Below are 12,612 nucleotides of genomic sequence, written 5' to 3' on the forward strand. Positions count from 1 at the left end.
TAATTCAATTTGTCCAGTTTCTAGATAGAATTCGTAGAGATGAACGAGATTTGATTTTGAGTCTTGGAAAATGCTAGACTAAACTCAAGCAATCTCAGTTTTCAAGTTTTATTGTAAAACGCTAATTACATAATTAGTTTATGCTAAATTCAGGAAATTGCCTGTTCCGCTGAACAATGGTTACTTATTTGGAAAGAGGTTACTATACCACTTCTTTTAGAGTGAAAATCTGCACTGAGCTGTTGTAACTTTTTCCTTATGAACAAGGCCATAACAAATACTGCATATATACATCTGTGTACGCATCTCGTCCTGTCTCCAAAAGATACTTCCTAGAAAGAGATTTCCTGGGAAGAAGAGCATCACAGATTAATGTTTTTGATGCACATGTGGTTGCAAGGTCACTCTCTTTGCTTTTTCAACCAGCAGGTAAGAGGGGAAAGAACCTAGAAGAAGTTCATTACTGTCTTTAATTTCCCAGCCAGGAAGTGGCACCCGTCAATTCTGCTCCGAGTTCTGTTAAATTCTGTGGTAAAAACTTGCTCGCATGGACATTTTTGTTTATTTGTTTTTCTGATGAAGAATCTGCAATGTGATGGATTCAAGATATGGGTAAAGAATTAGTAAAAAAAATTTAGTATATAGTCAAATTCTAACTTAAAAATTGAACTATTGTGATTGGCCTCCTATTATAACTTTTCTTAAATTGCTAAATTATCTAACTTCGAGCTCATAGAGGTCTTCATGAAAGAATCCTATTTTATTATACCCCTGTATTTATAGTAACTACATTGGATATCTCTGTCAGGAACACTTCTTAGTACAAATCGTGTCATAATTAAAATAGTTAAAAATAGGTGAAAATACCCAGGTGAAAGAAAAAGATGATTAAGGATAATATGTCTCATCAACAGTTACTATATAAAAAATGGGACTATAACTCAGAGTATCCTGTATTTCTTTTATGTATTTATGTTTTATTTTTATTTTTAATTTTTTTTTTGCTGAGGAAGATCAGCTCTGAGCTAATATCTATTACCAATCTTCCTCAATTTTTGCTTAAAGATTAGCCCTGAGCTAACATCTGTGCCAATCTTCCTCCACTTTATGTGTGGGTCACCACCACAACATGGCTGATGAGTGATGTAGGTCCATGCTCAGGATCCAAACCCACAAACCCAGACTGCTGAAGTGGAGCATGCACAACTTAACCACTATGCCATGGGGCTTGCCCCATCCTCCCATCCTTTTATACTTTGTTGTTTCTTTTGTAGTTGCCATCTTTTTAAAGCCTACAAGAACACTCAGATGAATTAGGGTAAAATTCATCAGCTAAACAGTTTTATGTAATTCATCTAGCTGGATTTTTTTTTCTAGGTATTGTCTGTTAAGTTACTTTCACAGATTTAAGTTTTAGCAGTTCAAAGGGAAAGAACAAGCTTTCCTGCATTTATTTAAAAATAGAACTATTTCTGGGGTCAGCCCTGTGGCATAGTGGTTAAGTTTGCGCACTCTGCTTGGGCAGCCTGGGGTTCGCAGGTTCGGATCCCAGGCAAGGAACTATGCACCACTCATCTAGCCATGCTGTGGCAGCATCCCACATACAAAATTGAAGAAGATTGGCACAAATGTTAGCTCAGCAACAGAATTCCTCAAGCAAAAAGAGGAGGATTGGCAACATATGTTAGCTCAGGGCCACTCTTCTTCACCAAAAAATAAAAATAAATAAAATAAAAATAGAACTATTTCTAATTAGTTTTCAGATTATTTTTACTGATTTTAATGATGCCCTTATTGTCCCTAGCAAAATACTTGGGTAAACTGTATCTTACATAAACAAAGGTCAAAATAGTTTTTGTACCATAATTAAGCACTTGCATACAGAAATGTTTGGTAATCAAATTAGACTACAAAGATGAATGTCAAGTGGTAATTAGTTTTCTGAAAATGTTTGATGCACTTTTAAATCATACTTCCCATAAAATCCTTAACTTATGTATATTTTATTAACCAAACAATATCATGTAATAAGAAATATTGTTCAGGTAATCATATCTCTTTGAATGCTATAAACAGTATAGTTATTTCTACTCCTATGAACTTTGTGATTATCAATTTCTAAGACCATCAGACAGTTAAAAAGCATAATAATCACATTCAATCGTTTCCATAGTATAAGGTCTTAAAAACTGTTTCATATATATCATAAAGATAATTGTTTGGTACTTTTTGAATTTATTTTACCTGTTAAAATTTTTTTTATATTTCAAAGAATAGCAGGGGATCAAAGGAACTTAAACTGTTCCTTTTCCCCCTGTAAGTCATGCAACAAGGCAGGGGCACAGGGGTGCGGTTAGGCAGTGGATAGGATAACGCGCCTGTACCATTCTCGCTCATATTGCGGCTCTAGGAAACACTCCATCTGTGCCGGCTGTAGGAGAATGCATTGCTGTTCTCTGTGAAAGTTTTATAAAACAAAGCACTATGTCTCTTCTGTCTTCCCAGAAAAAACAGAAAATACAGCAAACAGTATTTGGTATCAGTCCTCCAGGAAAATGAGAGAGGAAATTTTGATGATAATTATCTCCTGCATTTGTGCCTCCAAATTAGGTTTGGGTTGGCAATAGGCATAGGGATAATATAAAAAGTTTAGAAACTTTGCAAAAGAATATGCTGTTTGAAATGTTTAAGTACAAAATTGTCAATCACATTGTGACATGAGCACTAAGAAAGAAAAGAGTTCTGATAGAGATGTTATTCATTAATTGATTTCATTAATAATGAAATTAATGCAGTGTTCACGTCTTTAAAAAAATGTTTTTAAAAGAACAGAAACTATCAGGGTGCTTCTCACATGCAAAATCTAGAAATCGCATTATGATATTTTGTTTCAGATAGATAGACAGGCAGGCAGATATATGTCCTGGGTCATAATATAAAATATACCTCTACACTGGGTAGTAGTTTAAAAAGTTAGAAAAAATTCATTTGAGAATTAGTTTCATTTTTGCATGTAACAGCCAGTTCAAGTGGAAAAATAGCTCATGCACAGGATTAATATGTTCTGTTTGTGTGAGGAGCAAGCCACTAAAGTTTCAGGTTTGACTAGAAAAGGTGGTGACTAGTAATGGCAATCTATCAGTTTTGAATCCCAGTTTTATCTCTAAACATGGAATGTCATACTGAGAGGAAGGGAAAAAGAGACGTGAGATGATCACCTTCAGTATTATGAAAAGTAAATTGCTCGTTTTCCTTATAGGGTAACATTCTGGTTCCTAAAAATGTATATTTACATAACAGTGAAAAGATAAAGTTTTGTTATACAACAAAAGGTGACAAAAAGGAAGTGTTTTTCGGAAACTGTTATCAGAGTTACTGCTGACAGCATAACGCACAAACGTACAACTTCAGGTTATTAGTTGTGACACAAAAGAAGGCCATGTAGAGAAATGTATTTTACAAAGACAGCACTCCAGAAGATTGCAGAGTGCATAACGTTTTTTTATTATTCTAAATGGAAAAATGTACAACTTTAAAAATTGGAAAAGTATATGTTTTGAATCTGAGTGAAAAAGATGAAATGCAGTTTTCTTGTGAAAAGGAATAAAAAGTGAACTCTTCCCCTCTCCTTAGTTGCTGATGTTTTTCGTTTATCAGACAGGGAAGCGCGCCTTACAGAAGCTTGCCTTATTGGAACTGCTGCCTCGCAGGGGTCTTATTTTCTTTCTCTTTTTTTTTTTTTCAGAAAATACAGTATTGTCATCTAAACTTCAAGCAATTAGAAAAATTTATACTGGAAGTATTATTTTTTAGAGAAAAGTGTAATGTGAAAGCTATTCCATAGTGGGGTATATCTTATTATTTTAGACTTTCAAGGCCTCCACTTGGAATAGCTTTAATCCCGGGAAATACTGTCTTTCAGACATAAAGTTTTGCTGACCTTACATTTACAATGTTAGTGGTAATGATAATGTTGTTTTTCGTATTTTTAAACTATGAAACAGAGTACTTCAAAGTACTTTATGAGAGTAAATCTCTTCATCTTCAGTTCCCAGTAGACAGTTTTGGCTAATGACTGCAAATAATATCAATTGCTGTTCTTGAGAAATGGGAAGAAAAAGGACAGAAAGAGAAATTCACTTTCTCAGTGAGTCATTAGCAGAACTTGAAATTGTACCATATCAGTGATATTTCCCAATACTTTATGAGTAATTTCTATTTTTCTTTCACATGCCTATAATAGGAGAAAGACATTTATTAATTCTACATCAATAATAAAAGCAATATTCCACCTAAAGATTAATACTGAATACAATGAATTTCTTTTTTTTAAGATAAAATCGTTACAACTATGTTTGAAATTTACCAAAAAGTAAAGAACAGTTTTCTAATCTCAAAAAGAAACAAGTGTAAGTTGCAAAGTTAGCGTATTTAATTAGATATCATTTTAATTTATGACTTAAAATCAAGTAAATAATGATAGCCAAAATTCAAAATTCTGTGAGGCACAGCAATATCTTTTAAAATTTTAATGAAACCGGGATACTAGTTAGACCTATCCCTCAAATCTTAGGCAAATGCTTCTGACTTCTGAAAGAACAAAGGCAATTTTTAACGTTCTCAGTTGGAAGAAGAGGTATTCCTATTTAGTTTTATTATCACCATGGAAATTGGATTGGAGATTGAAACTAGAGTAGAAGGTCAACTTTTTTTGTCTTGCGGTTATGAACATGTAGTGGGGTGGAGTTAATACTTAGCTTGGAATCACAAAACCGGGTTCAGGTCCCCAACTGCACTGTATTAAGAGCATGATCTTAACACAAGTCACTTTTGACCTTTCGGTTCCAGTTTCCTTATCTGCAAACCGATGATAATGGTGCTTATCTCACAGTAATGCAACTAAGTTTGAATTGTTAGAACCTTTTGTAATTAGTAATACTATACAGAAATAAATTCTTATTCCGTAAGACCCTGAGTTATTGTAAATGTATCTTTAGTTTGAAATAAATTAGCTTTTCGTAAATCATAAATGAAATCATATTGCATATACATGATGTGTGGAGAAAATAAATGTTGCACAAAGTTGTTTCAAAGCACAGAAAATTTGGAAAACATGACTGTTGAGAATAATGCAATGCCTTTTGTTTACAAGATGAGAAGCTTGATTCTACTTTATTATCATCTTTAATCAATTTGTTTCTATTACAGCAAAGATAACTGGTATTTATTAAATCTGAAGAATAATGTGAAAACCTTGGCTCAGAATATCTTTTCCCTTTGTTAACCTTTCCTGTGTTAGGTACAGTGTCCAAGCAGAAGTTGTAATAATAAGTACGAGTTAATGCTTTTCTTCTCAAAACTTATTAGATCAATAGAGATGATACAAACATTTTCCATTCCAACATTTCCTCTCATAAGGACAGAATAAATATGATAATATTTATAAAAGAGATTTGATTCATAGTACTTGGTCATATCAACATATTTATAAGTCAAAACTCTCTTAGGCACTAAGCATGTCATTCTCTGTTGAAGGAGCTGCCTATTCTCTCCCTAAATATTCCTTTGTGTCTGTTTTTCTTCTTCTCCTCATCTAACTTAAAGAAAAATTTCTAATCTTTTGATTTTGATTAATCTTTTGATTAACTTCTTCAATCTCACTTTCTTCTGAATTCATTAGTCTAGTTTTCTTCTTATCAGCGTCTTTAACTTCTCACTCTCCGGCTCTCTGTTCTAAGACCAAAAGTATTTTTGAGGGTTCTCATAAAAACACTTCTTGTTCTCTCTACAATTTTTTAAAGTTCCATTCTATGCAAACTTTTATTCTTAACTGGGCCTCTTACTCATCTATGATTGCTTGTTTCTACTCCTCACAGCTCATACACATCTTGAGTTTGGCTTTGGCCACCACTTCTCTAAGACTTGTTCCTGAGGGTTTAACGTGCTTTGACTTCAGTGTTCCTCCTGTTTGAATTTTTAACAGGCTCCGTCACTATTAGATGTTTGATATAAGTGTGTGGTTGATGGTATTTGACTAGATCCCTGACATGCTTAAATCCTGCTTTGCCAGTCACCTCTCTCGATATCATTTTCTTACTGAGAGAAGGCCAAAGAATAACAGTGAATGGAAACAAATTATTACTTTATTTTTAGCTAAACCAGTGCCAGTAACCCCCATTTATAAGCACTTGTAGAAATAGATCATTATAATGTCCCAAACTACCTCATCTTACCACTCCAAGATCAATAGGAAAAATGAAAAAATCCGAAATATCACACGGAGATATTGAAGTTCTCAAAATGAAACTTCTCTTATTTGGATAAAGTTCCAAAGTAACTAAAATCCATTGCTCTCCTTTTGATTATTGTCTTGTTTTGTTCATCTCAGAAAGAGTTCCACTCAGATCTCTGGGTGGTCTGAATTCCTTCTACAGCATTTGCAACACGGGCCACTTTCACTGGAATGGGTGTAGCCATTTCAGTGCATTCAAATTTGATTCATTCAATCCCATTTCTTGTGTGTTCCACTTTTTCAAAATTTCAGGAATAACCAAGTTCACAAAAATAGCCCTAAACTCAATAAATTTAGAATGCACCAAAGATAATATAGGAATGTATTATCTAAACTCCAATTCCATTATATCAATAAAAAAATAATGTACCCAGAGCCCAGTGACCATTACATTCGGATCCCTTCTTGCTATCGTCAGTCATAGACCACAACTAAGGCTCAGAGTTACTTGGAATAAACAGGATACACAGAGAATATGTAAGACAAAAAACAAAACTAACCCTAAAAGCTTCTTGATTTCTTACTCTTTGGGATACTAGTCAGTCCATACCAGTTGTCCAAAAGTCATAACATGTGGACTTAAACTACATCAGATGAAATCCCCCTTCAAAAAACTAATTATTGAAGTTGCAGGTGCTCTCAGCTTCATAGTGACTTTCATACAGATATCCCAAACCTAGGGATTCAGAGGAAAGGCCAATGAGAAGTAACATTATCTCCTCCTCAAATCTTTCTATTTATCAGAGTTTTCACTGTCTGGGTCCTGATTAATTGTCATTAAGACCATTCTTTTTCATCATCTATTTCTTTTCTTCAGTTGCAAGACTTCATTTTCTAACAGAGAAAAATAACATTCCTTCAGTCACTTCTAAATACAGAAGGAAAAAAAATGACCAATAAACCATCTAAAGCAAACGGATCTGGGTACATTCTCTTGTGTCTCTAATCAACTCACATCACTGTAAAGATGCTGATGCAAACCTCAGGACCTAGACTTCTGCTAAAGAGGACTTCTTTAGTCTTTGTGGACAGCAGCCATGGTTCAGAATGCATCTGTATAATAAAGATAAGTGTATTTGAAAGTAATCCGTCCTTTCCCTCAAAAGGTCTTTACTTCACACAGGGCTCCAAAGTCCTGAAGAAATGGGACTTCCATTATGATCAGCGGCTCCAGGCAACTAGGCTCCATCACTTTTCTTTTACTATAAATATAGCTGCAATCACACCTGCTAATACTAGTTATAACCCACGCTTACGAAACACTTTTGAGCTTTAAATATACCCACATAATACTAGTACTTAGATAGTAGTCTCTGAATATGACAATGATGAGACTATTTGGATATATTAGAAATAATAGTGAGATTTTGATGGAATTCAAGCTAAGAATCTAAGAATTACTCTGTGTGCTGAAAAGTGTTTCTTGTCTCTCATGTACATCATTATCCATTTATACTTTTTTTTTATCACTGGAGCTAGAGGACTAAAAACTAATTTAACACGCCCTAGCTTCCTGTTATGTTACACTAGTAGGTGGCACTGATAGAAGACAAGAAAGAGGCAAGAAGAGCCATTCCCTTTCATTTGTTTATAAGGTGGAAAGCTCTTACATTCTTCCAAGAGAAGCAGAAGAAACAACAGCTCTCCAGCAACTCAGCCTCAGGCTTGATAAGAGCTTCTTAATCTTTGTGGAACAGCCCTTTTTGCCCTTTTGCTTTTCCAGTCCCATTTATACCACTTGGTCTTTTGGCACTACCAAAAGCATTGTAACCAATTTCATGACTTAAACCATCACTGTCTACTGGATTTCCAGAATTATTATTTTTCCCCTGCCTGAACGTTGATGGAAAGATTTCTTGGCATGAGGAATGGGATCAGGAAACATATCCACAAAGTTAGGCATCTAGGATTTGTGATTTGACTTAACTGGATTTCAGTGCAGTGATGACCTCATTGATAGTGGGAAATTGGAGGCTGGTAGTCAAAATTATGCAATGGGAAAACAGTCATTCAAGTTACTTTCTGTGATTGTCTTGTATGAAGTGCCTAAGGAAGACAAAATTTTGGGAAAACAAGGGTCTGCGGCGCTTGATCATAATAGAGTAAATGGTGACTAAATGGAGGGTGAGGACAACCGCCTTTGGCTTATCTGCAGAGATTATGAAAATAAAATGTCAAGCTGAGTGTTTTAATCAGCTCAAGTGATTGTAAGAAAACCAGAGAGCTTCTGGTATTGGCCTAAAATTATTTATTTTCTCTAATAGTTGCAAAGCTGCTACAGATAAAAATAAGACTCAAAATTTGATTCTGTGGGTGAAAAATTACAAAGTAAGTTGAATTCACAATATTGCCAGTTTTTATTTGAATGCATAACCTAGGAAGAGGTAGCTTATACACAGTATAATGGCACTAATTTCTGCAATATAAAAAATTTCCATTTCTTATTGGTAGGAACCTGCAGAATATGTACTGAAATTTTTCTAGGGATATTAGCCCAAAGAGAGTAAAAGACAACATCTGAGTCAAATTTATCAGTATTAGTACACTTACCAGAGCTTCTTGAATCAATATGTTACCTCAAGTAGCAGCTAGGAGTGGCTCTAATACTTTGCTCAGTTGATTGACTGAAACTTTAACCTGTATTCAGTGAGGTTTAGAGCCCAGAATATCCCTTCTATATACCTCTTTAACATAACATAAAAGAGAGTATCCAAAGTCTTACGGCAGCAGGAATATTAGAGTGAATTTATCACATGTGATTTTCCTTCGCATCCACCAGGAAGCTCAGAGGACATTCCCTTTAGCAATGCATTGAAAAATCTTGAAAATGTTTGCATTGTTTTCTCTCTAAAATTTGAGAATGAGGCAAGATCAAGTCAAAAAATATGTTTCCCGATTTCAGTGGAGATGGTGGGTATGGCAAAGACTAAGTGGTAGCGCTTAACTGACAAGTCAAGGTGGGCATAGTCAGTAAAGGACAGAAGGGCTTGAGTGACAATAAGAATATCGAATGGGGGCTGGCCCCATGTCCAAGTGATTAAAGTTCTGCGCACTCTGCTTCAGAGGCACAGGTTCGCAGGTTTGGATCCTGGTTGTGGACCTACTCCACTTGTCAGCCATGCTGTGGAGGCAACCCACATACAAAGTAGAGGAAGATTGGCACAGGGGTTAGCTCAGGGCAAAGCTTCCTCACCACCATCAGCAACAAAAACAACCAAAAACAAAAAAAGAATATCAGAATGGTTTTTCCTTTATCACTAGGTAATTCTTCAGTTTCTAGAACTGAACTAGGCACTCAAGTCCAGTTTCAAGAACTTAGCCATTTTGCATACATTTGCCAGAACAAAGACCCAGAACCTCATGAATAAAGGTGAGGCTAGTCACCTTGTAAAGGGGCATGAGACATCACCACAATTATGTACCGTTAATTTTCTTCTGTGCTTTTCCCCAAGGGACTACACACCATTATTGAGAATTACTGTGCATTGGAAAAATGGAAATACTCAGACCTTTATCGGATTACTAGAACAATAGCTTTGAATAAATTGGCTTTACTCAATGGAGATCTAAACCATCATTATGGTCCACTGATCAGAGAGGGGAGTTATTGATGACAGATAATAAATGTTGATTGGAACTAAGTCCATCTCCTAGTGGATCCAGTGGGTCTGTGGGTACAACCTGTGGCTCTTTTCCCTATCTGTAATGAGTTGTTGGAAGACATATTTAGCAACCAGCACAATACCCATGTGGCTTCTTAATCTGTGGAGTAGGAGCTATTGTGAAAAGAAAGATCATGGGAAAAGCTTTAAAATTACCCTCTTTACCTGAATAATAAACCAAAAACAATGCTTTCCCCCTGGCGGAATTGCAGAAATCAATGCCATCATTAATAACTCGAAAAATGCATATATGATTACAATCATATTTCAATTTTACTCAATTATTTAGCATGCAAAATAATTACCTGCAAAGAAACACAGCTAAAGCTGGGCAAGTCTTGAAAAATGACATTTAATTATTACAAATTTAATCAAATTGCAGATGGTATTCTAAATATGATCTCTTTACTAGAGAGATCAACCGTCTTATTGGTATGCACCATTTTTCTTATTCCCATGATTCTATGCCCTGCATTATTGAATAGCACTAGTGACACAGGCTCATTTTGCTAAGATATGTTTCTGATTAGTCTAGCTGAAGCTAATTTTTTTTATTTTTCTCTCTCCTTTTTTTAGCTTAATTACTATTACATTGACTTCCTCACATTTGTACAACACTTTACAGCTTGCAAAGTATTCTCTCATGTATTTACTTTGTCTTTAAAACTTACTTTGATGTAGGTATTTCCTTTTCATTTTCCCAATGAAGGAACTATTATCATATATATAGTCTCCCTCATAGTTTTCCCAAATGTGGTTAATAATTTTCCCAGGGGCAAAAGGGTACTTAACCAAGAAGAGGAGACTTCAATACAGATTTTCTTAAGTGAATCCCAGACTCTGTGTGTGTTCACTGAGAACAGATCAAAGAGCAGGTGAGGGCTGCGTTGATGCCTGCACACTGCCTTCAATAGAATGATATCTCTCTGTGGAATTATAAATTACGAAGAACCGGAAAGACTTCAAGGATCCAACCCACTCATTTTACAGACAAAGAAACTGTTATAAACGTTTGAAAGTGTTATAAACATACACCAAGGGGACAAAAGTTTCCTTTCCTGATCTAGTACTTTAAAGATCTAAGAGAAAACAGGTTGTCCATTATTCAGTTCTAGTATATGACTTCTTTACAACTACAGTATATTTTTAATAATATATCATATCTGAAATGTTTCTTAAACTTTAGTAATTATTATTGTTTTGGCTGATATTTCTAACCTTTTGTGAGTAAAAGAATACAGGTGGCATTGAAGAGATCAAAATAAAGCAAATCCAACTGATTACTGTAGTTTAATATGTCAGGATGTCAAGATGAATTCAAACCCTTTTCCCTCCTAAAATAGTTGCAAGAAGTGAAGGCAAACAAAGAGGAAGTAAATGTTGTATAGAGTCAAGACAGCTGGTATTTGTTAACAGTATTCATGGGTCATATTGAAGTCAGTGGGAAGAAGTGATGGGTGGGGAAATTTCTTTTCTTTTTTCCAGATGGCTTCTGTAGCTTAGCTTGTCAGAATAAAAGGCTGATGATGGAATATGAGTGTGTATGTTGAGGCCTAAGCTTACCACAGCTTTGACTGGACAGGAAGATGTTTCTTAATAGCCTGGGCCCATTCTTTATATCCTTTGTTTTAGGAGGCATTGTACTATTTTGGAAAGAACACAGAAATTAGCATTAAAATACTTGGGTTGCAATCCTGTCTGTGTGGCCTTGGGCAAGTGTTTTAACTACTTTAGGCTAAGCATCTTAATCCATAAAGCAAGGAAAAAATCAAACTAATAGAAATTTTATATGCCCAAGATTAGGCAGTGGTTATGAAATGGTACACTATTAATCATTACCTAAATTTTAACTTAATAAATGTCACATACACATATATACATAATGGGTGCATATCAAGGATGAGTCTTTTCTGATCATTTCAGCTCTATAATGACAACTTCTCCTTCTAAAAATAGTTGAATAGCTGGTTGAAGTGGCAGCCACCATAAATAATTAAAAAGCTGGAGTCAATATATGAAATAACTGTTTTCAGATTTTGAACAAAAATTTATAAAACTATAATATCTAAAATAAAGGAAACAAATGGGACAACCTCAGAATAGTCAGTTTTCTGCCTGGAGGCAATGTCTGGATGTTAGCACAGAGATGGGGACAATAGGAGCATGGCAGTCAGGCTGAGCAGACGAAACAGAAATTGGTCACTTACAGCTACCGAAGTGGCTGAAACTGGTGGGATGACAGAGTAAAGAAAATTTTGCAGAGAAACAACAGGAGAACTGAGAGTAGGAAGTATCCTGCTGTTGATTCTGTAACTTGCTCAAAGTATTTAAATCAATCACATACCATAAGGAAAAAATCTATTTGAACAATTTGCTTTCTTTAGGCATCACTGAAATATTTCAGAATAACCTATCTTCTGATTCCTTCTGGATTTGGAATATCTAAATCTCATACTCCTCACTCCTACATTGACCTTTGAGAAGATCTCAAACCATTGTTTTAAAAAGAGATGCATGGGGTGAAAATAAGAAATACTCTAAGACTCTAAGTCCAAAGGATGGATGTGTCAATATGTGAAACAATCAGAACTCTGACATTTCTTAGGAAAATATCCAAAGTCCTACTCTTTGTGTCTCTTAAAGGTAGCCTTCTGTGAG

General features: G+C 35.1%; 1 long non-coding RNA gene across 2 annotated transcripts in view; it reads left to right on the plus strand.

The window, feature by feature from the left end:
- The first annotated feature begins 210 nt into the window (after window positions 1–210).
- The window catches only part of LOC139076656 (uncharacterized), a 36,424-nt gene continuing 24,022 nt past the window's right edge, over window positions 211–12,612 (plus strand). Inside the window, exon 1 of one of the 2 annotated variants that reach the window (XR_011528474.1) lies at window positions 211–429. This is a non-coding gene — a long non-coding RNA (uncharacterized lncRNA). The remainder of the gene's footprint in view (window positions 430–12,612) is intronic. The other variant, XR_011528475.1, reaches the window with a different exon arrangement.

This window comes from Equus przewalskii, chromosome 17 (genome assembly GCF_037783145.1).
Source record: "Equus przewalskii isolate Varuska chromosome 17, EquPr2, whole genome shotgun sequence".
NCBI lineage: Eukaryota > Metazoa > Chordata > Mammalia > Perissodactyla > Equidae > Equus > Equus przewalskii.